The sequence below is a fragment of the Pongo pygmaeus genome, chromosome 18 (genome assembly GCF_028885625.2).
Source record: "Pongo pygmaeus isolate AG05252 chromosome 18, NHGRI_mPonPyg2-v2.0_pri, whole genome shotgun sequence".
Classification (NCBI taxonomy): Eukaryota; Metazoa; Chordata; class Mammalia; order Primates; family Hominidae; genus Pongo; species Pongo pygmaeus.
Window position 1 is genome coordinate 6,960,417 of NC_072391.2, and position 26,813 is coordinate 6,987,229.

Consider the following 26,813-nt stretch of genomic DNA (forward strand, 5'->3'; position numbering starts at 1 on the left):
GCCAAAATGCTGGGATTACAGGCATGAGCCGCCATGCCTGACCATTTTTAAATATTAATTTTTATGAAATATTTTCAAACACATTTTACTGTACATTGGAAAAGTCAATCATGATTTGAAAACTTTATCAAAATCCAATCAAATGTCAATTAACCATTTAAATGTGGATGGGTAAGGAGACTATTTTGACCAAAACATATTAGAACAATTACCACTTATAGAAATAATCTATGTTTTAATGTTTTAGTTGAATTAAGCAGTCTTTTATATTCTGTCCAGGCACAGTGGCTCACACCTGTAATCCCAGCACTTTGGGAGGCCGAGGCTGGTGGATCACCCAAGGTCAGGCGTTCGAGACCAGCCTGGCCAACATGGTGAAACTGTCTCTACTAAAAATAAAAAATTAGCCAGGTGTGATGGCACACACCTGTAATCCCAGCTACTTGGGAGGCTGAGGCAGGAGAATCGTTTGAACGTGGGAGACAGAGGTTGTAGTGAGCCGAGATTGCACCACTGCACTTCAGCCAGCCTGGGTGACAGAGCGAGACTCTGTTTCAAAATAAATAAATAAATAAAATTCTGAATTTTATTTTTAATAATTATTTTTGTAAAGAGAGTATCTTGTTTTTTGGAGTTGTTGAATTTATTGAATTGACAAAAATTATGTACAAGAGGGTATACAACATGATGTGATTGAAGTATGTATACATTACGAAATGGCTAAATCAAGCTAAATAACATATCACCTCCCAGACTTATTTTTTTGTGGTGAGAACACTTAAAAAATCTACTCTCTTAGTGATTTTCAAGTGTATGATAGGTTGTTATTAACTATAGGTACCATGTTGTCCCATGGATCTCTTGAACTTATTCTTCCTCTATAAAAATGACATTCTGTGTCCTTTGGCATCTGCCCATGTCCCCACCCTGGCAGCCATCATTCTACTCTGCTTCTGTGAATTAATCTTTTTTCTTTTCTTTTTCTTTCTTTTTTTTTTTTTGAGACAATCGCATTATGTTGCCCAGGCTGTAGTGCAGGGGTGTGATCTTGGCTCACTGCAGCCTTGACCTCCCAAGCTCAATCAGTCCTCCCACCTCGGCCTCCTGAGTATCTGGAAGTACTGGCATGCACCACCATGCTCCACTAATTTTTGTATTTTTTGTAGAGCTGGGGTCTTGCTATGTTATGCAGGCTGGTCCCGAACTCCTGGGCTCAAGCAATCTGCTGGCCTCAGCCTCCCAAAGTGCTGGGATTACAGGCATGAGCCACCATGCCTGGCCGAGTTCAACATTTTTAGATTCCACATATAGGTGAGATCAGGTGGTATTTGTCGTTCTGTGTCTGGCTTATTTCATTTAACATAATATCCTCCAGGCTCATCCATGTTGTCTCAAATGGCAGGATTTCCTTCTTTTTGAAGGCTGAATAGTATTCCATTGTGTACATACACCACATTGTTGCTGGAAGTGTAATGGAGGCCAGTTGGGGGAGGAGTGGGAAAAGATTCACTTTAAGTCTAGATGCTCCAGCATCCACCCAGGATGTGTGCAAGGAACTGCAGGATGCTGCTGGTCTTGCAAACTGTGGTTTGTGGGACTCCAAAGCCCCTATCCTTCCACGATGCTTTCTGTACTGTTATCACATTTCCTTGGAGGAGAACCCAGCCTTGGTGGAGAGCCTTGCTCTGGCTTTGTCCCTCGGCATGAGATGGCAAAGGATGGTGCCGCTGGGAGACCCTCACGTCTGCACACTGGGGGCTGTTTGCCTTCTCCATTCCTCCTTCAAGTATCTGAGCAGCTCCTGTGTGCCAGCTGCTGGTCTAAAAGATGAATGGGTCCTTGGAGATCACGCTGTAGCAGAGGAGGCAGGCTATAGCCCACAGGCCGGAACCAGCCCCCTGCCTGTTCATACAAATAAAGTTTTATTGGAACACAGCCACACCCATTTCAGTGCATATTGTCTGTGGCTGCTTTCCTGCTACAATGGAGAGTTGAATAGTTGGGACAGAGACCTATGTCCTGCAATGCTGAACTATTTACCATCTGGTCCTCAAGAGAAAGGAAAAAAAATGCTGATCCTTGTACCCTGACAGTCTTAGGTTAAGAGGACTTTGTACCACCCTGATGTCCCAGGGGGCCATGAGTCCAGCCACCCTTGAAATGTACACGAGTCTGGGCTAGGGTTGCAACAGGTGAGTCCCAATTTTGCAGGTCTTTGGTATCAGGGGCACAACCCAGGATTTTGAGTGGGGTTTCCTCACCACTGTGGCTGGGCACTGGGCTAGTGTGCTTTCTGATTTTTGTATGGGGAAGAGAAAGGAGGGGAAATGGCAACTTGTTGCCCTGTTCTAACATTTTCCTCAGATGGGTCTCCAGGCAAGGGCTTGGGATCTCACCTTGCACAGCTTACAAAACCCGGTGAGGCCAGCTGTCTTGGCGCTGCCACTCTGAGGGATGGAGCCCCCAAATTACTAGGAAGGGAGATAAAAGAATGGTTTCTGCGAGCACAAGAACTGGCATTATTGGAATTAACATTTCCCCCAAGTTTTATAATGTCTAGGCATGCATATTTAAGTGTCTGCCTCAAAAGCTCTTGCTAATACCCAGATGGTGCATTTAATTTTTTTTTTTTTATTCTCTGAGCAACATGCAGCTTCCTGCACAGCCCTCCTTGCGGGCAACTGCGCTGAGGTGACAGTCCTCCTGACTGCCAGCACAGATCCCCAGGGCCTCTGAGAGCCCTGTATTCTGGGGGCAGCCTTTCCCCTTCTATTCAGCCCCAGCTGGAAGGGGGCAGGTTACCCACAGCCTAGGGCTCCTGCCTTAGCTTCTCTAGGGAGTCTGGCTCCCTGTGACCCTCTAGACCTCACCAGCTGAGGATCAGAGCCCCGGGGCAGGAGCCAGGGCCAGGGGGCACTTGGGGGATGGTCTGAGAGTGCAGCTCTGAAAGGGGGCAGGGTGTGCCTAGGAAAAGCTGCTTGGGGGAGCCTGCAAAGAGATGGCAGAGTTAGGACAAGAAGGACGGACATGGTGGCTCACACCTGTAATCCCAGCACTTTGGGAGGCCGAGGTGGGCGGATCACTTGAGGTCAGGAGTTTGAGACCAGCCTGGCCAACATGGTGAAAGCCTGTCTCTACTAAAAACACAATAATTAGCTGGGTGAGATGTGGACATCTATAATCCCAGCTACTCGGGAAGCTAGCCAGGAGAATTGCTTGAACCCAGAAGGTGGAGGTTGCAGTGAGCTGAGATTGTGCCACTGCACTCCAGCCGGGACAACAGAGCAAGATTCCATCTCAAAAAAAAAAAAAAAAAAAAAAAGAGTTAGGACAAGAGGAGGAGGGAAGAGAAGGGAGCTGTGGGGTAGCAGCCGGGACCTTCAAGGCAAAGAAGAGGAAGCTTGGATTTCCAATTCCAAAGGACATGAAGACAAAATCACACACCTTTATTTAACCTGCTCCAGGTGAGGCTGGGCTTTGTGTATTTTCCTTGTTTTCCTTTTCCTTGTGTTCAGGTTGTTGTAGAAACAGGTACACAGGGGCTCTGTGTAGCGCCCTATTCTGGTGGCCTTCAGGAAGCATGGGGTGTCCTGGTTTCCTTGGCTTCATGTCCCACTTTCCTCCTGCCACCCCTGACTGTGCACCCCACCTTGTCCCTCAGACCATTCTCCTGGAGGGGTCTGGCCAGGGCTTGTGTCCTTGCTAGTCTCTGGGGAGGAAGACTGTGGCTTGAAAGCCTGTCGACTTAAGTTGCAAGGTGTAGGTGCCTGGGAGGGGACATGCACGGCCGTTTTGACTGATCCATTCATGTTTTTCTTTTTTGACTCTGTTCTACGTTGTCCTGATGGAGGGGTAAGCCCCTGCCTTCTGCCTTTCCTGCCTTGGACTCTTGCAGTTGGGCCAGATGAGAGGGTCCACGTGGTTTGAGTATAACTTCTTAGTTTTTGTTCTGCTTATTAAAAATACAAATTATTATTTGTTCATTTGTGAAGAATTCAAGCAATGCAGGCCAGGTGCGGTGGCTCACAACCGTAATCCCAGCACTTTTGGAGGCCAAGGCGGGCGGTCCAGGAGTTCGAGACCAGCTTGGCCAACATAGTGCAACCCTGTCTCTACAAAAAATACAAAAGTTAGCCGGGGTGGCATGCACCTGTAATCCTAGTTATTTGGGAGGCTCAGGCAAGAGAATCACTTGAACCCAGAAGCAGTAGGTTGCAGTGAGGAGGAGGTTGCAGCGAGCCGAGATTGTGTCCCTGGACTCCAGCCTGGGCAATACAGTGAGACTGTGTCTCAACAACAACAACAACAACAACAACAAAAAGAATTTATATAGAAAACAAAAAACGAAACTTCCTTTTGATTTGCTTTTCTTGATCTTGCTTCTCAGAGGTAACACTGGGGAGGGTTGGGGTATACCTCTCCACATCTTTTTCTTTTATTTTTATTTTTTAAAAGTTCTGGGATACATGTGCAGAATGTGCAGGTTTGTTACATAGATATATACATGTGCCAGGGTGTTTGCTGCACCTGTCAACCCGTCATCTAGGTTTTAAGCCCCGCATGCGTTAGGTATTTGTCCTAACGCTCTCCCACCCCTTGTCCCCAACCCCCGACAGGCCCTGGTGTATATTGTTCCCCTCCCTGTGTCCGTGTCTTCTCATTGTTCAACTCCTGCTTATGAGTGAGAACACCCAGTATTTGGTTTTCTGTTCCTGTCCACATCTTTTTCCTCTGTGCACACAAGCACATGTATTTGCACATAAGTGTTTATTGTAACCTTTTTAAAAAAATAAAAATGGAATAATGCTATATTTATTCTTCGGAAAGCCTGCTTTTCAGGCAGCATGTCTTTGACATTGTCTCACGTTGGGACCTGGGTACCACCTTCTTCTCCCAGCAGTTATTCTGACGTGTGGATGCACCAGGCTTCGTTTAACCAGCCCTGCACCGATATGTCTTTGGATGGTTTCCGCCTTTTCCCGATCACAGACAGTGTTCTGATGAATTTCCTCACACACATCACTTGGTGCTCTGTGCCTGCATTTCTGTGAGATGTTCCTGGAGGTGGGCTGTCTAGATCAGAGGGGGATCTGTGCTCAATTTGCATCCTGAGCAAAATTCCATCCAGTCATCCGGCTCCCCAAGGGCTCACATGGTGCTGTCCTCTGTAGACATCATCTTCTGCAGATGATGGCATGACCTCCCCTCTTTCTTTTACTCAGACTAATCTGCACTCTCGTGTCCTGGGGCGGGGGGGGGTCCCAGCCCCTACCCACTTGTCCCCCCAGACCCTGCTAACAGTCCCCCCAGGCCCTGCTAACAGGGGCTCTGGCTTCTGAGCTTTGGCAGACTGCCTCACTCTGAGAAGTTTGCTTTCTCAAACATTCCTGGCAATGTTACTGCAAATCCCGAGGCCTGTGTTTGCCTTCTTCAGGCCTCAGTTTTCTCATAAGTAAAATGGGGATAATGTGATGCTGCTGTCTGCATCCTAGAGCTGCCATGACGGTACAGTGAGATCACTGTTGAGAACACGTTCACAGCGCCGGCCTTGTGCGCACTCAGCACCTGTGGGGCAGGGCTGTTGCTGATACGTTGTTGACTGTCATTGTTAGACTGTGGCTTTACCAGGGGCATTGTCTTGAGTGCCGAGCCCAGAGCCACCCCTGGTACCTGCTGTGTTTATAGAGTGATTGAGTGGCAGGGTCAGAGACTGGGGCAATGGCAGCAGAAACAGAGGAAAGAAGTGGGGCTTCTGATAGGTCCTGAACCAATGGACTTTGAGATGAACCCTTCTTGCAGGGGTCTGGGGCTGTGCTGTGTGTTCTAGGCCCGAGACTGGAAGCTAGGCCTGGCTGCAGCCCCGGCTGAGCTGGAGAAGTGCAGGTCAGCATCCTGCTTGATTAGAACACCTCCAAGCCCAGCTTAGACCTGGATGCCAGGTGACCCCCTGTTTACTCTGAGCCCAGACAGAGGACAGGGAAGTGTGCAAGGGTGGGGACCCTCATCACAGCCCTTGACTCTGTAAGGCATATGGGTTTGTGCATGTGTGTGAGCACGGCCTTGGCTTCTCTGTGAGTTTCAAACTCGAGGTTGTGTTTACGCAGGGTTAGGCTTGCCAGGAGGTCCAGTTAAATGTGAATTTCTCATTAACCATTTTTTTTTGTTTGGTGCAAATATATCCCATGCAATATTTGGGACCTACTTACCCTAAAAAATGATTTGTTGTTTATCTGAAATTCAGGTTTAACTGGCATCCTGTCTTTTCACTTGTTACATATGAGAGTTCCGTGTGGGGGTTATCAGTGTGCATTTGTGAGTTCCCATGTGAAGGACCTCTCCAAGTGTCTGTAGGTGCCAGGATGGAGATGGACAGAGAAGATCCTCTTGGGCTGCTTTAGTGGCACCTAGAGGCTGTCAGGTTGGACACTTCAGCTCCAGGGGCCTGGGCAGCACTGTCCAGCACCTGCCTGCTCCTGTCTTCTCCACGGGGGCTGACTTCCCTGCCATCTCTTTCCAAATACAGTGGCAAGCGCTATCCCATCCGCCCCCATCTGGAGCTCGGCTGCCCAGCCAGACAAGATGGCAAACAGTGTGCAGATGGCTGCAAAGCTTTCCCCAGCTCCTTCTGCAAGGGGCCTGTAGATGAAACGGAAGCCCTCATCCTCACCGCCTCCCCCTTCCAGAAAACCCAGGCAACAGCCACCTCTGAATGCTGCTTTAGAAGCTTCTCTCTCCTGGTGATTAAACCACCCCAAACAGATAAAGCACTGCATTTCCACCATAAGCTTGTTCACATGCACGCAGCCAATTGTCTTGGATCTGCCCGTGTGCCTGATTCATCAGGGTGAGGGGTTCTCCTCTGAGGTGCTTGCAAAGAGCTGCTTAATTTTCATCTGAAAGACTTTCTGTAGAAACCAGGCCCAGCTTTGGAAGAAAGCCCTTTCTCCCCCTTTAGCAAATTCTGTGTCATTCTTTTTTTTTTTTTTCTTTCCTTTTTGAGACGGAGTTTCACTTTTGTTGCCCAGGCTGGAGTGCAATGGTGCAATCTCGGTTCACTGCAGTCTCTGCCTCCCAGGTTCAAGCGATTCTCCTGCCTCAGCCTCCTGAGTAGCTGGGACTAGAGGCACCCACCACCACACCCGGCTAATTTTTTTAGTAGAGAGGGAGTTTCACCATGTTGGCCAGGCTGGTCTCGAACTCCTGACCTCAGATGATCCACCTCGTCCTCCCAAAGTGCTGGGATTACAGGTGTGAGCCACCATGCCTGGCTAGAATTCTATGTCATTCTGGATACTTATCATGACTTCAAGCATCCAGGACTCTGTCAGGGGTATTCTGAGCCTGAGGGTGTATGTGTGTCCAGCTGGCTTGGAGGTTGTCTACAGGCAGGTTGAACTTGGCCTCTGAGTCTGTGGCAGCCTCACATGGGAAATAGCACCAGTGAGCCTTATCCTGTGCTTTTAGGAGATAGTTTCTATTTAGTCATTGCTGAATCTGTTACAGACAGGGTCTCAATTTCTTGCAAGTCCTGTATGAGGTCAGTGCTGTGATTATCCACATGTTCACTTGCTCTCTCTGGCCTCTTTCAGGCTCTTGCACTTCCTTTGCTCTTTTCCTGCCACAGGGCCTTTGCACATCCTGCTCTTTCTGCCTGGAAAGATTTTCCCTCTCTCTGCCTCTTCACCTGGTCACGGTCTCATCTGACAGTGGAGTCACCACATCCTCAGGGACGCCTGGCCACACTGACTCAGTCACAGCAACTCCCTGTTATCTGCTCTCATGACACCAGGTGCCTCTCTGTGGTAGACACTAGTTCAGCTACAGCTTCCTATTTCTGTGCGTGTCATCCTTCCCCTTCAAGACGGTAGTCACCGTGAGGGCCAGGGCCATGCGTGTTCCTGATTCTCATTTGTGTCTCTAGTGTTTAGTGTATGTTCACCTAGAATTTGATTAATGAATGACGTCATACCCACTTTACAGATGAGAAAGTTGAGGCTCAGGAACATTATGTAACTTGCTCAGTATTAGATACTGATGGTTTGAAGCCATCTGGCTGGTCGCTGGGTGCACACTCTTAACCACTTCACCATGGTTCTTCTCTCACGGTAGTCCTCCAACGGCAGGAGTGAGAGACAACTTTAGGACAGGTGTAACCAGAATCCCAGGGGTTATCCTAGAAGATGGTGTCGGGAACATACTTGCCTATGGACCTTCTTACTGTATTGCATAAAATACCCAGTTTTTCTGATTTGCCTTTAGTAAAGATCTTAGTTGTCAGTAGGAAAGGGTGGATGTTTACACTTTTTTAGAAAGGAGTCTATATCATATTTATCTTGTGGTCTGCCATGCCCTCCTGATCTTCAGCTTCAGTTATGCAAAATTAACACTTCTCTTGACTGCCTGTCTCTTACTTGTTCAGTTTCTTTTCTGTGTTCGAGATTGCTTAGAAATTTTCCCCATTACTACAGCCTGCTTCCCACCTGCATCCCCCACCCAGCTTGTTCTGGATTTTGTCAACAACAGTTCCAGCGTTTAGTGAGGGCTGGATTGAAGGATAGTCTTGGAAAAGGCTGTGTGATGAAAGGTGAAGATACCTAATGGGCAGGCAGTCATCAGGGTTAATTCAAAGGCTGGAAGAAGGGCTGACCTGGAGGACTGGAAATGTCTTTGAGCCGAAGGTCATGTGCAGGTGGAACGAAGAGGGTGAGCCTTTTGGGGTGAACTGCAAGTATTTGATAAGATCTCTGTCCCCATGGTTGGGGAAGTCTTGATAAGCATTCTCAATGTGATAGAGGGATTAAGGAACCCCTGGCTCTACCTGCCCAGCATGGCAGTAACATGACACAGCCAAGTTATTGATTATTGGTTGCCCAGCTGTCATCAGCTCAACATCTTCTGTTAGTTATAGCTGTAACTTGCATTAGTTATCAATGCCAGTTTTGACTTTCCTAGTCAATAAAGTGTTCTGAGAGTGGTGACTAAGGCTGAGCACTACCCATTATCATGAGTATTACAGAGGCAAGCCCCCTTGCCCACCTACCTGCAGGTGATGAGACACCCTAGGGAAATCACTCAATTCTTTGGAGGACCCCGAATAAATGCTCAAGTCCATCTGTTCATCTGTCTGTCTGTCAACCCTTCCACCCTTCCATGCATCCATCCATCCATCCAGACATGCATACATCCATCCACCCACCTACCCATCTATCCACCCACCCACCCATCTATCCATCCAATCCAGTCTCTTATGCACCCAGCTATCATCCACCTACCCACCCACCAACCCATCTATCCATCCACTCACCCATGCATCTATCCACCCATTCACTCATCTACCCATCTATCCACCTGCCCATCCATTCATTTATATATCCCTCCACCCATTCACCCACTCATCCATTTCTCCACCCACTCAGCCATCCCTTCACTGACTCAGGCATCCATTCATTCATCCACCTGCCCACCCACTCATCTATCCATCCACCCATCTGTCTGTCCATCCACCTACGTATCCATCCATTTGCTTGTACTTCTGTTCATTTATTCCACAAAGACTTGTTAACCACCTATAGATTCTGGGGAGGTACCTGCTGTAGTAATTGAGAACACGGTCTCTGGAATATGATTCCCTGGGCTCAAACTGAGCTGCCTCCTAGCTAGCTGCTTGGGTAAGTTATAGAAACTGTGCTTTGATTTTCTTATCTGAAAATTGGCTATTAATAGCTTCTACTCTTGCAGATATAGTGAGGATTAAATAAGATGTCACATTAAAAGTGCATCATCGACACTCAATCGAGATTAGGTTTTACCATTCATTATTATTCTTGGCAGATGCTGCATATAACGTGGAGAGCATACTAAAGACACATGTTTGAAACAGTAGTGACATACAGGTGCTAAGTTCTGCAGTAGGGGAAGGGCAGAGAGCCATGGAGAGGGCCTGGCCCAATCCTGGAGCCTCAGAAAAAAGTTCCCCATTGAATTGCTGTTTTAGCTGAGACTTGTGGGATGGGTAGTAGTTGGAGATCCCAGACAGGATGTGACCGAGTTAGCCAGGGAAAAATTGGGTCCTGGTACCCATAGCAGAGTTGAGTGATCCAGTCCTTCTGTCTCCTCTGACTGGAAGTTCACCAGATCTGGGAATGTCAAGTTGAGGGAGGGGGCTGACAATGACCATGACCTTCACCTGTCCTCACATGTCCTCTGTGTGTCTGCAAAGCCTCTGCCTCAGTCTCCTCTTGTGGAAAGTGGGAATGGAAACCACATCTGCTTCTCTCCCAGGACTGCTAGGAAGACAAGATTAGATGGCAGGTGAGAGCTCTTTGAAAATGAAAACATTCTACTATTTGAATGCAAAGTATTCTTCTTTGCCTGTGATTTTCCCTAATCTGTGAACTCATACTGGACCTCGAAGCTGTCTATTAAAATAAAATAGCAAAGTGGCTGGGCATGGTGGCTTATACCTGTAATCCTAGCACTTTGAGAGGCCGAGGAGGGTGGATCACTTGAGGCCAGGAGTTCGATACCAGCCTGGCCAATATGCGAAACCCCATCTCTACTAAAAATACAAAAATTAGCCAGGTGTGGTGGCGTCTGCCTGTAGTCCCAGCTACTCAGGAAGCTGAGGCACAAGAATCATTTGAGCTGAGGAGGCAGAGGTTGCAGTGAGCCGAGATGGCACCACTGCACTCCAGCCTGGGTGACAGAACAAGGCTCTGTCTGAAAAAAGAAAAAAAAAAGCAAAGTTAACACTTCCTCCATCTCTCCCCTGGGGGAGGCAATTTGTCAAAGATTGTTGTTGGATTTTATACACAGGGAAATCTAAGGAAGGTGTGGAAACCAGACCAGGAGTCCAGACTCTGGTCTCCCTGTTTACAGGGTCTTAAATGGGGGAGCCACTTTGGGTTTTTTCTACAAGATTGCTTTGTAAAAAACCAAGAAACAAACAAACAAACAGAAAACTCAAAAAAATAGCCCTGACCTAAATATTCACAAGGGACTTTAGGCAATATCTGCAAACAAAAGTGAGTGATGAGTGGAATCTGTCACCTTTACAACTAAGACAGCTCCAGAGTTGAAGCAAGTGGAAATATCTCTAGAGACAGAGATTTGGGCAGGTTTTGCCAGGTACAAGCTATGAGAACCTGGGCAGGTTTAACTCTCTGAGCTTCTGTGACCTTGTAAAATAGGATGCATTGCACTAAACATGCAGGAGGAATCCCAGCATCCTCCTGTGCACAAGGCTGGTTTCTTCCCATCCTTTTCCTTGTTCTGCCTCTCTCCTCCTCTCCAAGAGATGAATACATTTGGACCCAGTAGGGGCCTATGTTTGCAGAAGCTCCCTGGTGATTCTCATGCAGCCAGCCTGGCTCTGGCACTGAGTTCTTGGACACTTCTGGAGGCACATTTACTAGTGAGGAAGGTCACTGTGTGTTAAAGGGCATGATTCATCTTCCATTCCTTTCTTCCATGAAGCAAAGTGCATGGATCAACTGAGATGAGAGAGTCCCCACCGTCAGCCTCCCCCACGCTTCCCTCCCTCCCCATTCCTTGTGTGCTGTACTTTGTCTCGACTTCCTCTGCTCTGCACCAGGCCGGGAGACGGTAAGATCTTAAAAAAATCATTTTTTTTTTTTTTGGGGGAAATGGGATCAAGAGGGTTTTTGTTTGCTTGTTTGTTTGAGGCAGGGTCTAACTCTGTCACCCAGGCTGGAGTGCAGTGGTGTGACCTTGGCTCACTGCAGCCTTGACCTTCTGGGCTCAGGTGATCCTCCCACCTCAGCCTCCTGAGTAGCTGGGACTGCAGGTGCACACCACCATGCCTGACTAATTTGTCTATTTTTTGTAGAGATGAGGTTTCACCATGTTGCCTAGGCTGGTCTCAAACTCCTGGGCTCAAGCAGTCCTCCATCCACCTCGGCCTCCCAAAGTGCTGAGATTACAGGCATGAGCTGCTGTGCCTGGCCAAGGTTTTTTTTTTTTATTATTATGAAAAATTTTCAATAAACATAAAAGTAGAGAGACTAATGAGCTATCATATACCCATCACATAGGTTTAAAAACTATTAACGTTTGCAATATTTACTCTATTTGTTTTTCTGAAGTATTTAAAAAATAGTTTACAGTAGTTATGTAATTGCATTATGATATTCACCCCTATATAATTTACTTTCCCTCTAAAAACATGAGGGCATTTTTTATATGATCATTGTCATACCTAATCAAATTACCAGTAATTCCTTAATATCCTCTAAGATCAAGTTTACATTCAGATGTCTAGTTCTCAAAATGTCAGTTGTGATTATTTTTTTCTTTGAGCAAAGATAATAACATCTCAAGATTTAATGACAGAGTTTCCATGTTAGCCCTGATGTCTAAGCTCTGTGGTCCATTGTGGCTTTACTTGAAAGTCTCAGGCTAGGCGTGGTGGCTCACACCTGTAATCCCAGCACTTTGGGAGGCCAAGGTAGGCAGATCATAAGGTCAAGAGTTCAAGACCATCCTGACCAACATGGTGAAACCCTGTCTCTATTAAACATACAAAAATTAGCCGGGCGTGGTGGCAGGCGCCTATAGTCCCAGCTACTCGGGAGGCTGAGGCAGGAGAATCGCTTGAACCCAGGAGGCGGAAGTTGCATTGAGCTGAGATTGCACCACTGCACACCAGCCTGGGTGGCAAGAACGAGACTCTGAAAAAAAAAAAAGTCTCTCACTGTGGTCTTATAATAAAAGGACACTCCGTTTCTCATCTGGCCCCTGCTCCTTAATGTGAGCCCCCTCCTGTGGGGAGGAGGGGTGACCTTCAGCGCAGGTTCAAGCATTCCCAGGGCTGGCTCTGATCCCGATAAAGCCCGTCGTCATGAATGAATGCTTGCCTTGCAGGTTATTGTAAGTATTGGAAATAGTGCATGTGGAGTGTCCTTATGATGCCTGGGACAGTAATGAATATTTATAGTTTTCTTTTACTGCCTTTTTTTTAGTGTTTTCCATAGTTCCATGTTTCTACAACCCTTAGGAACATCAGAATTATGTGTGTGTGGGTGCTTATTAAATACACCAATTACTGGAGCTCAATCCCAGACAGTTTGATGATTAGGGGCTCAGCTAGGATCTATGTTTGCAAAAGCTCCCAGCTGATCTCATGCAGCCACCCTGGCTCTGGCTCTGGCTCTGGGAGCTGGGTTGGGAACTAGTCTTTGGTGCTATTCTGCTGAAACTTCAAGTTGGGCTCTTTGACTCCGTCTTGTATTGTCATCACTTGCATTCAGGTCTGTTTTTCCCCTGGATTGTATACTCCTTGATGTCTGGGTCATTTCAGCTTGTGAGCTGAGCTTTCAGTGGGTGCTTAGTGGAACAGGTGCTGAATGGAGTCAGGCTCTAGGGAGGCCAGCGTGTGTTGGTAAGTGAGAGACAAAAATCATTTTAAAAAGAATCTTTTTGCCCTTCAGTTGTGTTTGTCATGAGTTAATGTGACTTACTCTAGTGGTAGCCAGTGCAGCTTAAGTGGAGGTCTTGCCCTGAAATGGAGCCAGGTTATGGATCAGCAGAGCTGCCAAAAGCGTTTTGGGGGAGATGTTTCTGTGTCACCCTCAGTTGATTGAACTCAAGTTTTCACTCCCGTTAAACACCACGTGGGGGCCATTCTGACTTCTGCGGAGTGGGTATGATCAGATCTTCTGTAAAAGTGTAAGTGAGGAGGCTGGGCACGGTGGCTCACACCTGTAATCTTAGCACTTGGGAGGCTGAGGTGGTCAGATCACTCGAGGCCGAGAATTTGAGACCAGCCTGGGCAACATGATGAAACCTCGTCTCTACTAAAAATACAAAAATTAGCCAGGCATGATGGTGCATGCCTATAATCCCAGCTACGGGGGAGGCTGAGGCAGGAGAATCGCTTAAGCCTGGGAGGCGGAGGTTTGGTAAGCTGAGATCATACCACTGCACTCCAATGTGGGTGACGATTGTTTAACCACCACCAAAATGGGTTCTGATTCCAAATATTAATATGAAGGACATTGGTGACATTGTCTCAAAAAATTAATGAATACAGAAAAGTACAGAAAGGGAGAAAAATTACCCCAAATCTCAGGACCCCAAGAAATAAACCTCCTAATATTAAGTGAACAGCATTCCTCGCTATGCACAGAGATGGCTAGAGACATGAACAGACACTTCTGATCACACAAAATGAGATTTTAAAAACAAGAAATAGCAAATTGAATGCTGTGTAAATTTATCTGAAGAAAAAGAAATGGAAGTGAAACTGAACGAACTGGTCAGCTCAGATAAATGTAGTTTTTTCTTATCAAAAATCAGTTTCTAGAACATCTAAGAAATCAAAGGTGATGAAAAATATTAAGATGTTTTATATATATGTAGAAGTCTTTACAGTTGACTGATCATCTCGTGAAAAATTGGTACAGTCACTGAAAATAAAGTCATTGCAAAATCTTTACTCCTTTTGCTTTTTGCCAGCACCGACATTGGCCTTTGCAGCCTCTTGACTTCATTCTGCCCTTGCATTCCTTTTGCTGTTTTCTTGAGGTCGTCTTCTTCTCATGCCAGCCGTGTCTTGCAAGTCTATGTTTGAGTTCATTTTTCTTTGCATAATTCAAAGAACCCGATAGCATGCCAAAGCCCATTGTTTAACCACCACCAAAATGGGTTCTGAGTCCAACTATTAATATGAAGATGACATCCATTGTGGTCTTGTACATGTTGTTGCCTTCCCGGGGTGAAGGACTTTGGAGACCATTTGTTTCCTCTGGAGCGGTTGATTGGTCATGAACTTCCTGGTCCAGATAGTTACTGTGTCATTCATCATGGTGGTTGTTCCTCAGGTGGTTAGGGAGGAAAATAAACAAGAAGTTATATATTTAAAACCAAGTTTCAATTTTAGACCTGATTAATTGACTTAATAAAGGGCATTACCACTTCTACTTCGTACAGTCCCTCCCTTTACCCCTGGAAACTAGTTATTTCTAGGTTGTTTTATGTTGTTAAGGTTGACCACCATTTCTTTCTGTTCTGCAATCATAGTCCTATTTTTAAATGGATTCAGCTCTCATCACTAGCCTTTTGTCATGGTCATTCAATTCACAAGTTTCTTATTTTTTAATTTCTTGGCTGACTAAATTTTATTATGAAGGCTTTTTTTTTTTAAAAAAAAAAGAGGTCAGAAATACTATATTCTCTAAGTTCTTGAACATGTGATAGTGTCTTTTGCCTATTTTGATTGGGCAATAATTTAGTTGGCTATAAAAATCTTGGATTATATTCTGTTTCCCTTAGAAATTATAGGCACCCATCCACTGACATTTCATTGTGCTTTTTTTTTTTCTTTTGAGTTGGAGTCTCTCTCTGTCACCCAGCCTTCAGTGCAGTGGCGCGATCCCGGCTCACTGCAAGCTCTGCCTCCCGTGTTCATGCCATTCTTCTGCCTCAGCCTCCCGAGTAGCTGGGAGTACAGGTGCCCACCACCATGCCTGGCTAATTTTTTTGTATTTTTAGTAGAGACAGGGTTTCACTGTGTTAGCCGGGATGGTCTCGATCTCCTGACCTCGTGATCTGCCAGCCTTGGCCTCCCAAAATGCTGGGATTACAGGTGTGAGCCACCGTATGAGCCCAGCCTCATTGTGCTTTCTACTCACCCCCTTTCCCTGGCCTCTTCCATCTTGTCTTCTTCTCTCCCAGTAGTTTCTTCATGAAGAGGCCGTATGCTATATTCCATGAGATATTTCACACTCAAAGAAGACTTCTTTTATACTCTTTTGATAATTTGTCTGGGAATCACTGTCTTGATTTATAAGGGAGTTTGTAATAAATACAGTAAAAGAGAAACACACAATGTATTTTAAGACATCAGAGAAGGGAGAGACCAATTCTATTAATATTTGCGGTTAGCAGGGAAGGCTTAGTTAAGAGGCGACATTTGAACTAAGCCTTGTAATAAGGGAAGGATTTGGACATGCAGTAATGGGGGGAGAGTAGAAGCAAGACATGATGGTTAATGTTATGTATCAATTTGACTGGGTTGTGGGGTGCCCAGATATTTGACTACACATTATTCTGGGTGTGTCTCTGAGGTATTCTGAATGAGGATAACATTTAATTGGTAGACTGAATAAGGCAGATTGTCCTCCCCAATGTGGGTGAGCCTCATCCAATCCACTGAAGACCTGAACAAAACAAAAAGGTAGAGTCACAGAGAATTTGCTCTCTTTACCTGATTATATTTGAGCTCGGACATCAGTCTTCTCCTGACTTTAGATGTGGACTCGAGTTGGAACTATATCATTGGCTGTCCTGGTCTCCAGCTTGCTGGCTGCAGACTCCAGGACTCCTTAGCCTCCATAACCATGTGAGCCATCCCTTACAACAAACCAATCTGTCTTTCTCTATGTGTATAGCTCTACCTCTATCTCTCTGCTCTTTCTCTGGAGAACCCAGAGTAATACACAAGGTTATATTAGAGAAGAGGATGGCCCAAGGAAAAGCATGGAGGCAGAAAAGTGCAAAGAGGGTTTGGGAAGACTGGGGTCCTGATGGGGAGTTTGGATTTCACTGTGTGTAGCATGGAGAATCCTTGAAAATATTCAAGAGGTGAAAATTGTATTTGTGGAAGAACACCAGGAGTATGTGAAAAGAAAAAGACTCACTCCATTTTAACTCCACTGAAGGGGGCATCAAAGGGATGCACTGGGGACATGGGTTGGAGGGTAGTTGAGGCCGTATCTGGAGGATCTTTACTTCTAGGCTGAGTCTGAAGTTATCTTTCTGGGGAGTGGGAGATTACAAATCTTTGAGCTCCACTCAAGAGATGGTTTTGCTAACAATGTCAGGGCGATGGTGGTGGTGGTGGTGGTGGTGGTGGTGGTGGTGGTGGGAAACTGGTAGCATGAATTCTAATTGGGCTTCTGCTATTCTAGCCGAGAAAGGTGAGGAATGGACTTGCAGTAGAATAATACAGATCTGGGAATCAACTGTATGGAGGAGGTAGTTATAGGTGATGAGATGGCTCAGGGACAAAGTTTGGTAGAAGGAGAAAAGATAGTAGGCTGGTACAAAAATAATTGCTGTTTTTGCCATTACTTTTGCACCAACCTAATAGGATGCAAACTTCGGAGCCATCTGCAACAGAGGGATTGATGAAGATCAACAAAGTTTGGGAACACAGGAAGGGAGTGGGGAGGGTAATGACTTGAGGGCATAGCAGGGATAATCAAGGTTTTTCTTGTTAGCATGTGGAGACTTAAGCATGATTATATGTTAAACGCCTGGCACATACATGGTGCAAAATATGAGTGAAATGAGGAGTGAAGGTGGTGAGTCATGGGAGTTCCAAGGGAATGGGTGATAAAGGGAGGTCTCAAATGAGGCGCAAGTGGAGATGGTAGCTTGGGAAAGGAGAAAGGATGCTTCTCCTTATGAGATGGGAAAGGCAGAGGAAGAGGGTCCAGATACAGTGATCTAGGGGTGAGATGGAAGTGAGTTGAGCGAACTCAACTCTGAGTGGGCTCTGAAACCCCTAGGGATGGGTTTGGGGGGCTTTGAGATACGGAAGAGGTTTAAAGTCAATTTTTCTAGCAAATATTGTTTGGAATTTATTTGTGATGCTTAAAAATATTGCTGAACAGAAGTGAAGTCTACCCTAGAGTTGGATGGTGAGATTATTTAGTGGAACTACCAGATCCATGTTGTGATTCTTTCCAGTATCATTCAGCAGCCCTTGGGCAGTTGCAAGGCAAGTCATCAATGGGGTATGGAAATTTTCCAGGTGGGTGTGGTTGAAAGCAGGGAAGAAGGAGTTTAGGAGAACATTACAAGAAGAAGGTGACTGTAAGGTCCAGGCTGAGCAGGAAGGTAAAGCAAGAAGGAAACATGAGGTTGTGAAGAGAAGTTTAGAGGGATGAGGAGGCAGGAGAGGGGAACAGTTCCAGGATGTAGCTAGAGTGGCGATGTTAGATCTTGGGGCCAGAGAGCTTTACAGTGATTATGAAGATCAAGGGGCGTTAGAATCAAGCTATAGAGAGCCACCGTTTGATGTTGCTATGTGAGGATGCTGCAGGTGGATGTCTGTGCATTGATGGTGAGAACGTGGTCACCCTGGCCCTTCTAAGGAGACTGTGCTCTGTTCTTGGGGCCGTTTTCATCACCTGATTAGAGCAGTGGTCCCCAAATGGTGTTCTTTGGACCATCTGTATAAAATGTTCATGGGTCAAGGATAAAATAGAAAAACAGAGAAAATGTCACAGAAATGTGCCCATTGGTGAAAGACCACCAGCTGTCGTTTTTGGAGGATTGTTCTTTATTCTAAAAATTTATATATTCTATTAAAACATTTTTGTATTTGCATTTTTTCTCCTTTATGAAATGCCATGGGGTAGAAATTTGTAATGTATCCAATTCTCCTGTCTTCATGCATTGCCCTGTGGCGGGGGAGGGGATGTGGCTAGTACTGGCCAGTAGGCTGGGGGCAGAGGTGCAGTGTGAGACTTCTAGCCTGGAGCATTTAATTCTTAGTACAGGGCTCTCTAGCATTCTCCTCCCTCTGTTCCCTGCTTGGTGATACTCGAGGTAATGCAACCCCCATTAGCCTTAGTCTTAGGGCAAGTTTGATGGGAAACAGAGCACCCCACACCTCCCTGCAGATGTAGCAAGAGTGAGAAAAACAACTTCTGATGTTTGAAGTTACCAAGATTTAGGAGTTGTTTGTTATTGCAGCAAAACCTAACCTATTCTGACCAATCATGGTGGAATTTCTGTGTGTGTGTGTGTATGTGTGTCTGTGTGTGTGTGTGTGTGTAAAACTGGTACTTTAAAAAAGTTCCTTCTTACCAAAAAGAAAAAAAAATAGCAACCTTATGTTGGTTCTCAAATTAAAAAAATATTTTTACTGGTTTATAAAATAGAAAAATCTGAGAATCTGTAGCTTAGAGAACTACAGTGTGGGATGTCTGTAAAGACCAGGTTATTTTATCGGCTCCTAACACCCCTTTACAGAAGCTTAGCCAAGACTTGGACTATTTCAGTCTTTCCCATTCCACATTCCATGGACTCTTGAAGAGACATTGATAAAACAGTGCAGCCATGAACCACCCTAACTCAATCCTAGTGGTAGAACCCCCCTTTTACTGCAGAATGAGCTTCTTGCTACAGTGATACTTGAACCCCTTAGGTATATTCTGTACTAATTATATTAAAACATGACCAATGCTTTTGCTTTGTTGTCCCCCAAATTAAACACCTTAATCACGAGAACCCGGAGAATTAGATTTAGTGTGACTGATTCCCAACTGTCAGTAAGAACATAATTAGATTATATTTTTCTCCAGTTCAAATAAAAGAAAATTGACAATAAAATGCTGATCAATATGTGTAGCTCAGGAGGTAGAGCCTGCTTTGAGATGCAGAAGTGTTTGTTTTTTTAGGTCTATATTCTTGAGTAAAGAAAAAAATCCATCTCTCTTTCCTAGAGGGGAAGACTTTCAGAGCTGGGCTTGACAACAGCCTGACTATCAGAGGCTGAATTAAACCAATAGGTACCTCTCTGGAGTGAATGGTGCATTTCTCCTGTTCGGGGGACTGTGCTTTTATGGTGGAGTTTGATTTCTGTCTTGGTCTCCAGATGTGTGTATCTGTGGGTGGATGTCTGCATGTAAATGGAAGTGTATACCTGTGTGGGTGTGTACAAAATTTCCATGTGAATCTCAGCTTTGTGGGGATCTCCGGGTCTTGAGCCCAGCAGATGCCGTTTGAAGAAAAATCACTTGAAAATGAGACAGAAAGAATGGAAACCAAATCCTAGCTCTAAAGGCACCAGGCTGATTAAAAAAACAACTCTGGATTTTCTTTGTTTTGGACTCTACCTGCCTCCAAATGATATTTCTGTTTCCTATGAAATGATTAGAATGAAAGAGATCCTGAGCACGAAAGAGCAGATACTGTGTGATTCTGTGTATGTCAGGGTTTCAGCTGTGACGCTGCTGACATTTCGGCTCAGCAATTTCTCTGTTGTATGTGTTGGGGTTCCCTGTGCATTTTAGGATGTTGAGTGGCATCCCTGGATCCCTGGACTCACTGGATGCAGTAACACAACTCCCACCAAGTAGAGAAAACCCCCAGTGTCTCCAGATATTGCCTAATGTCCCCAGGGGGCAAAATAGTCCCCATCTGAGAACTGCTGCTCTCATAAAGTACAATGTCAGGTGAAATAGGTGGAGGTTGTTGGTAGTAGAGATGGAAGAGACCCCAGGAATATCCTGCAAGGGGCTGTAATGTTCTGTTTCTTGAACTGGGTGTTGCTAATATGGAGATGTTCAGTTTTTTGTTTTTTTTTTGAGGCAGGATCTTGCTCTGTCACCCAGGCTGGAGCACAGTGGCACCATCATGGCTCACTGCAACCTCTGCCTCCTGGGCTCAAGGAGTCCTCCCACCTTAGCCCTCTGGAGTAGCTGGGACTACAGGCATGTGCCACCACTCTTGCCTAATTTTTGTATTTATTTATTTTTTGTAGAGAGTGGGGTCTCACCACGTTGCCCAGGCTGGTCTTGAGCTCCTGGGCTCAAGCAATCTGCTCACCTCGGCCTCCCAAAGTGCCGGGATGACAGGCATGAGCCACTGTGCCTGGCCAGTATGTTCAGTTTGTAAGGAAAGTACTATGTTGACCTCTTCTATGTGCACATTTCTTTTAGTAATAATTCAATAAAGCATTTAGAAAAATTGGTCATAATAGGAGTGATTTGTAGAGTGATTGGCATGAAAGCTGATCACCTTAATTTGAACTACTCTGAAATGAGCACCAGGGCCCACAAAGAGGAGCCTTTCAAGGTGTCATAGCCAAGGATAGGAGTGTGTTGTGTACATCTCTGCATAAAGGATTTGCTGGATACATGGAAGGATGAAGCCTCCTTCTGAGGACAAAGGCAGCAAAGCAAGTGGAAGTCCAAAGCATTGAGCTTTCTAAATGGACTTTGCTAAAATCTTGTGGATGACTCATGTTCTTAACATACACCCATGTACATGTTGTCCATATAAACATTAATTCTGTAACGAGGCCCACACATAAGGGTTTTTTATTTTTTTTTCTTTTGAGACAGTCTTGCTTTATTGCCCAGGCTACAGTACAGTGGCATAATCTTGACTCACTGCAACCTCCACCTCCTGGGTTCAAGCAATGCTTGTGCCTCAGTCCCCTGAGCAGCTGGGACTACAGGTGCATACAACCATGCCTGGCTAATTTTTGTATTTTTAGTAGAGACAGGGTTTCACCATGTTGGCCAGGCTGGTCTCAAACTCCTGGCCTCAAGTGATCTGCCCACCTCAGCCTCCTAAAGTGTTCGGGTTACAGGTGTGAGCCACTGCACCTGGGCCCACACATAAGGTTTGAGTTGAGATAGGGAAACTCTGGCAAGATTGAGGAATTTGGCCACTGTCTCTGGGAAATATGCACAATTTCTGGAATCTTCTCTACTCCCAGAATTCTCACTTTCTATCTATCTCCTGTTTATTCCACAGACTTGTATGGAACCACAGTGTGTCTAGAACTTGCCAGGTGTGGAGGATAAAAAGATGACTGAGGTCAGGCATGGTGGTTCATGCCTGTAATCCCAGCACTTTGGGAGGCCAAGACAGGCAGATCACTTGAGGTCAGGAGTTTGAGCACAGCCTGGCCAACATGATGAAACGTATCTACTAAAAATACAAAAATTAGCCGGGCATGGTGGCACACATATGTAGTCCCAGCTACTTGGGAAGCTGAGGCAGGAGAATCGCTTGAACCCAGGAGGCAGATGTTGCAGTGAGCTGAGATCACACCGCTGCATTCCAGCCTGGGAGACAGAGCGAGATTCCATGTCAAAAAAAAAAGATGACTGAGATACAGACTCCATCAGAGTTGACTCTAACACAAATTAGGTAAGAGCCCAAGGTCTGGCTGGGCAAGCACCTTGATTGGCCTCATTCTGCAGCGTCTGCTAGAGTGAAGAACACTTTTTTCTTTACCCATGAAAATGTTTTGTGCTTCGTACCTACAAGTGCAATTTGTGTTAATTCTGCAAAATTTGCCATATAACTATGCCTGTATTCTTAGCATTTTTCTTTTGAGAGATTTTTCAGCACATCATCTTTGGAGTATGTGGAATTGGAAATTTACTTAGAGTCAACAACAAGTACAGGAAAGTCAGTTCTTAGTCAAGAGTTAGGATTTCAAAGACAGTGGATAAAATAAAAAATCTAGTACAGTCAAGATTATACGTGCAAATCCCCTCATCGTTCATAAAGTTTAGCAGTCAGTCTTACCGTGGCTCACCAGGTCCAATCCACACTTCTTCTGTCACGATCGGAGCAGAGGGTGATTTTTTTATGAGCAACTGATGAAGTCATTTAGAGGCCATTTGCAGTGGGAGCCATGTGTACTAGAGACCAATCAATGTGCCCTCATGGCAGCATTTCTGCCTCTCTCCCTCTTTGTTCTTGCCAAGTACCCATAGTTCATTTTCCATAGATTAAAAGAGCCCAAGTTGGGCCTATACCTAGGAGTACAATTGCTGGGTCATTTGGTAACTCTATGTAGAATTGTTTGGGAAGTTGTCAAAACTGTTTCTCACAGTGGCTACACCATTTTAATTCCCACCAGCAGTGTATGAAGGTTCTGGTTTCTCTGCATCCTCACCAACACTTGTTATTTTCTGTATTTTTTTTTTTTTTTTGAGATGATGTCTTGCTCTGTCACCCAGGCTGGAGTGCAGTGGCACAATCTCGGCTCACTGCAACCTCTGCCTCCCAGATTCAAGTTACTCTCCTGCGTCAGCCTCCCGAGTAGCTGGGATTATAGGTACCTGCCTCCATGCCTGGCTAATTTTTGTATTTTTTTAGTAGAGACAGGATTTCACCATGTTGGCCAGGCTGGTCTCAAACTCCTGGCCTCAGGTGATCCACCCGCCTTGGTCTCCCAAAGTGCTGGGATTACAGGCATGAGCCACCGCACCAGGCCAATTTTCTGTATCTTCGATTCTAGCTATCCTTATGGGTATGACGTGGTATCTCATTGTGGTTTTGATTTCTGTTTCCCTGATGATGAATTTCATTGAGAATCTTTTCATGTGCTTATTGGCCACTTACATGTCTTCCTTGGAGATGTGCCATATTTTCATATTCAAAAATGAAAGTACAGGTCCACACAAAAACTTGTACGTGAATAATCACGGTAGCATCACTCCTACTAACCCAAAGAGGGAATTAATCCAAATGCCCATCACTAGATGAAGAGATACACCGAATGTAGTCTACCCACATGGTGGAATATTATTTGATCACAAAAAGGAGCAAAGTACATATGCTACAGCGTGGATGAACCTTCAAAACAGGTGAAAGATCACATTCTACATGATTTCATTCAGATGGAAATCTATAGAAATAGGAAGTTGATTAGTGGTTGCTCAGGGCTGGTAGGGGCATGGGAGGATAGGGGGTGTTAGCTAAAGGGTATGAGGTTTCTTTTTGAGGTCATGAAATGTTCTAAAATTGACTAGTAATGTTTGTGTATATCTCTGAATATATTAAAAACCATTGAAATGTAAAAAATGCAAGGAAAAACAGCCCAAGTTGCAATTTTATTCAACGCTTGATTGGCTTCAGAAATAGATTCCCGGCTGGGCATGGTGGCTCACACCTGAAATCCCAGTGCTTTGGGAGGCTGTGGTGGGAGGACTGCTTGAGGCCAAGAGTTCCAGGCCAGCCTTGGCAACATGGCAAGACCCTGTCTCTACAAAAAAAGAAAAAATAAATAGCAGCTGGGTGCAGTGGCTCACACCTGTAATCCCAGCACTTTGGGAGGCTGAGGCAGGCAGATCACCTGACATCAGGAGTTCAAGACCAGCCTGGCCAACATGGTGAAACCCCGTCTCTACCAAAAATATAAAATTTAGCCTTTTGGTACTCTGAGCAGCACCATGGCGGTTGTTAAGAACAAGTGCCTTGTGAAAGGTGGCAAAAAGGGAGTTAAGAAGAAAATAGTTGATCCATTTTCTAAGAAAGATCAGTATGATGTGTAAGCACCTGCTATGTTCAATATAAGAAATATTGGAAAGACTTGGTCACCAGGACCCAAGGAACCCAAATTGCATCTGACGGTCTCAAGGGTCTTGTGTTTGAAGTGAGTCTTGCTGATGTGCAGAATGATGAAGCTGCATTTAGAAAATTCAAGCTGATTACTGAAGATGTTCAGGGCAAAAACTGCCTGACTGACTTCTATGGCATGGGTCTTACCTGTGACAAAATATGTTCCATGGTTGAAAAATGTTCAACAATGATTGAAGCTCATGTTGATGTCAAGACTACTGATGGTTACTTCTTTCATCTGTTTTGTGTTGGTTTTACTAGAAAACACAACAATCAGATACTGAAGACCTCTTATCCTCAGCACCAACAGTCCACCAAATCCAGAAGAAGATGATGGAAATCATGACCTGAGAGGTGCAGACAAACGACTTGAAAGAAGTGGTTAATAAATTGATTCCAGACAACATTGGAAAAGATGTAGAAAAGGCTTGACAATTTATCCTCTCCATGATGTCTTCATTAGAAAAGTAAAAATGCTGGAGAACCCTGGGTTTGAAAGGCATGGAGCTTACTGGTGAAGGCAGTAGTTCTGGAAAACCCACTAGGGACGAGACACATGCTAAAGTTGAATGAGCTGATGGATATGAACCACCAGTCCAAGAATCTGTTTAAAGTTTAGACTTATAATAGTGGCAAATAAAAAGTCCTATATGTGAAAAACAAACAAGAAACAACAATGAAAAAAGCAAAATTAGCCTGGTGTGGTGGTGCATGCCTGTAATCCTAGCTACTCAGGAGGTTGAGGCATGAGAATCACTTGAACCCGGGAGACAGAGGTTGCAGTGAGCCAAGATTGCACCATTGCACTCCAGCCTGGGCAACAGAGTGAGACTCTCTCCAAAAAGAAAAAAGAAAAAAAAAGTATCCAGGCTTGGTGGCATGTGCCTGTAGTCTCAGCTACTCTGAAGGCTGAGGTGGGAGGATGGCTTGAGGCCAGGAGTAATTTGAGGCTGCGGTGATCTATGATTGTGACACTGCACTCCAGCCTGGACTGCAGAGGAAGACCCTGTCTCTTATGCATACATACATACACATACACATACATACATACTCAGGCTCTACCTCTGGTGATTCTGATTCAGTAGGGATGGATATCCCCTAGGGATCCTGCTGTTCAGCCTGGTCTGGGATCCATTTTTCACTGGGAACTGAGACACTGGCTGTGAGCCTTTCTCTCCTGAGATGTAGAGGTCATGGCAATGCAGGTTCAAGCTTAAGGAGACCTGACTGTGCATTAGGTATTGTGCTGAACATCATCTCTTACTCTCAAATCAACATCCTTAGAAGGTCGATGATGTGTCCGTGCTCTACAGATGAGGAACTGAGCTTTCAGAGGAGTTTAGCTTGTTCAAAACTTATTCTTCCTGTTGGAAACTTTGTACCCTTTGACCAGTGTCTCCTATCCCCTACCTTTCCTCCACCCCAGCCCCTGATAACCACTGTCCTACTCTCTATTTCTGTGAGTTCAACTTCTTTAGATTCCACGTATAAGTAAAATCATGCAGTATTTGTCTTTCTGTGCCTGGCTTATTTCACTTAACACAATGTCTTTCAAGTTCATCTATGTTGTTGAAAATGACAGGATTTCTTTCTTTTTTAAGGGTTAATAGTATTCCGTTGTGTGTATATAGTACATTTTCTTTATCCTTTCATCTACTGATGGACACTTAGGTTGATTCTATATCTTGGGTATTGTGAATAGTGCTGCAGTGAACATAGGAATGTAGAGATCCCTTCAACATATTGACTTCAATTTTTTCTTGGTCTGTACCCAGAAGTTGGGTTGCTGGATTATATGCTTTGAAATCTATAGCACAGCAGCGTGACTGTAGTCAATAATAATGTATCTTTCAAGATAACTAAGTGGGTACATTTCAAATGTCTCATCATAAAAATTGTCAGTAAATTCGGGGATGGACATGTTAATTAGTTTGATCTAATCATTCCACATTGTATGCACATATCAAAACATCACATAAATGTGTACAATTATGATTTGTCAATTAAAATAACGTTAGTTAAAAAAATAAGTAACTTGTTCAAAGCCCCAGTTGGGATTGATGGAGCTGGGACATGCACCAAGGCTGTTGCTCTCAGGCCCACAGAGTCCTTGGTCCACGAATGTTGAAGCCCTACCTGAGATTTCTACTGAGATCAGTGTAGGGATTCAATGTCTCAGAATCATCCCATCCTCCAGGGCCCACAAGTTCATGACTGTTGCCTCTACTGCGACACTACTGACCTGAAATGTGGCCCCTGCTTTCATTTCCGGGAGCATACAACACTTACACCAAGCATTGATGGGTTTTGTTGACTTCATTTGAGATGTGGGGCCGTGGAAAGTGTCCCATGATTCTTGCTTGGTGTTGGCCAACTCATTGACTTCTCTCCTTTGACTTCACCCTTCCCTTTTCTACTCACCTCCTTTGTCATGGATTGCTCTGGGAATTCTGAGCCCTGGTTCCTTTACTTTGCAGATAACCTTCACTCTTCTCTGCATCGAATCCCAAAAGTATGTAGTTGAGCTGACTGCAAGGTGCTTAACATGCAAGAGACTCCACAAATGGGATTCGGCCTCTGGAAAGTGGTGGTAGTTCCAGATTTATGTGGATGTTACTTTGTTTTTCCCTATAAAATCTATTATTTAAACTCAAACTCTTTGCTCCTGGATGCAGTCCTTTGCTGGTGGCAGT

At 45.0% G+C, this 26,813-nt stretch overlaps 1 protein-coding gene, 1 long non-coding RNA gene and 2 pseudogenes across 22 annotated transcripts in view; 3 read left to right on the forward strand and 1 right to left on the reverse strand.

Annotated features, from left to right (window-relative positions):
- RBFOX1 (RNA binding fox-1 homolog 1) overlaps nucleotides 1–26,813 on the forward strand; it is a 2,494,239-nt gene that overhangs the window by 5,977 nt on the left and 2,461,449 nt on the right. The window lies entirely within an intron of this gene.
- On the forward strand, nucleotides 2,000–26,771 carry LOC134738614 (uncharacterized). The gene is made up of 2 exons (XR_010124478.1): nucleotides 2,000–2,192; nucleotides 26,598–26,771. It is a non-coding gene; the product is annotated as an uncharacterized LOC134738614 (long non-coding RNA).
- Nucleotides 14,429–14,860, reverse strand: LOC129015074 (small ribosomal subunit protein eS24-like; annotated as a pseudogene).
- LOC129015073 (small ribosomal subunit protein eS1-like) lies at nucleotides 23,952–24,732 on the forward strand (annotated as a pseudogene).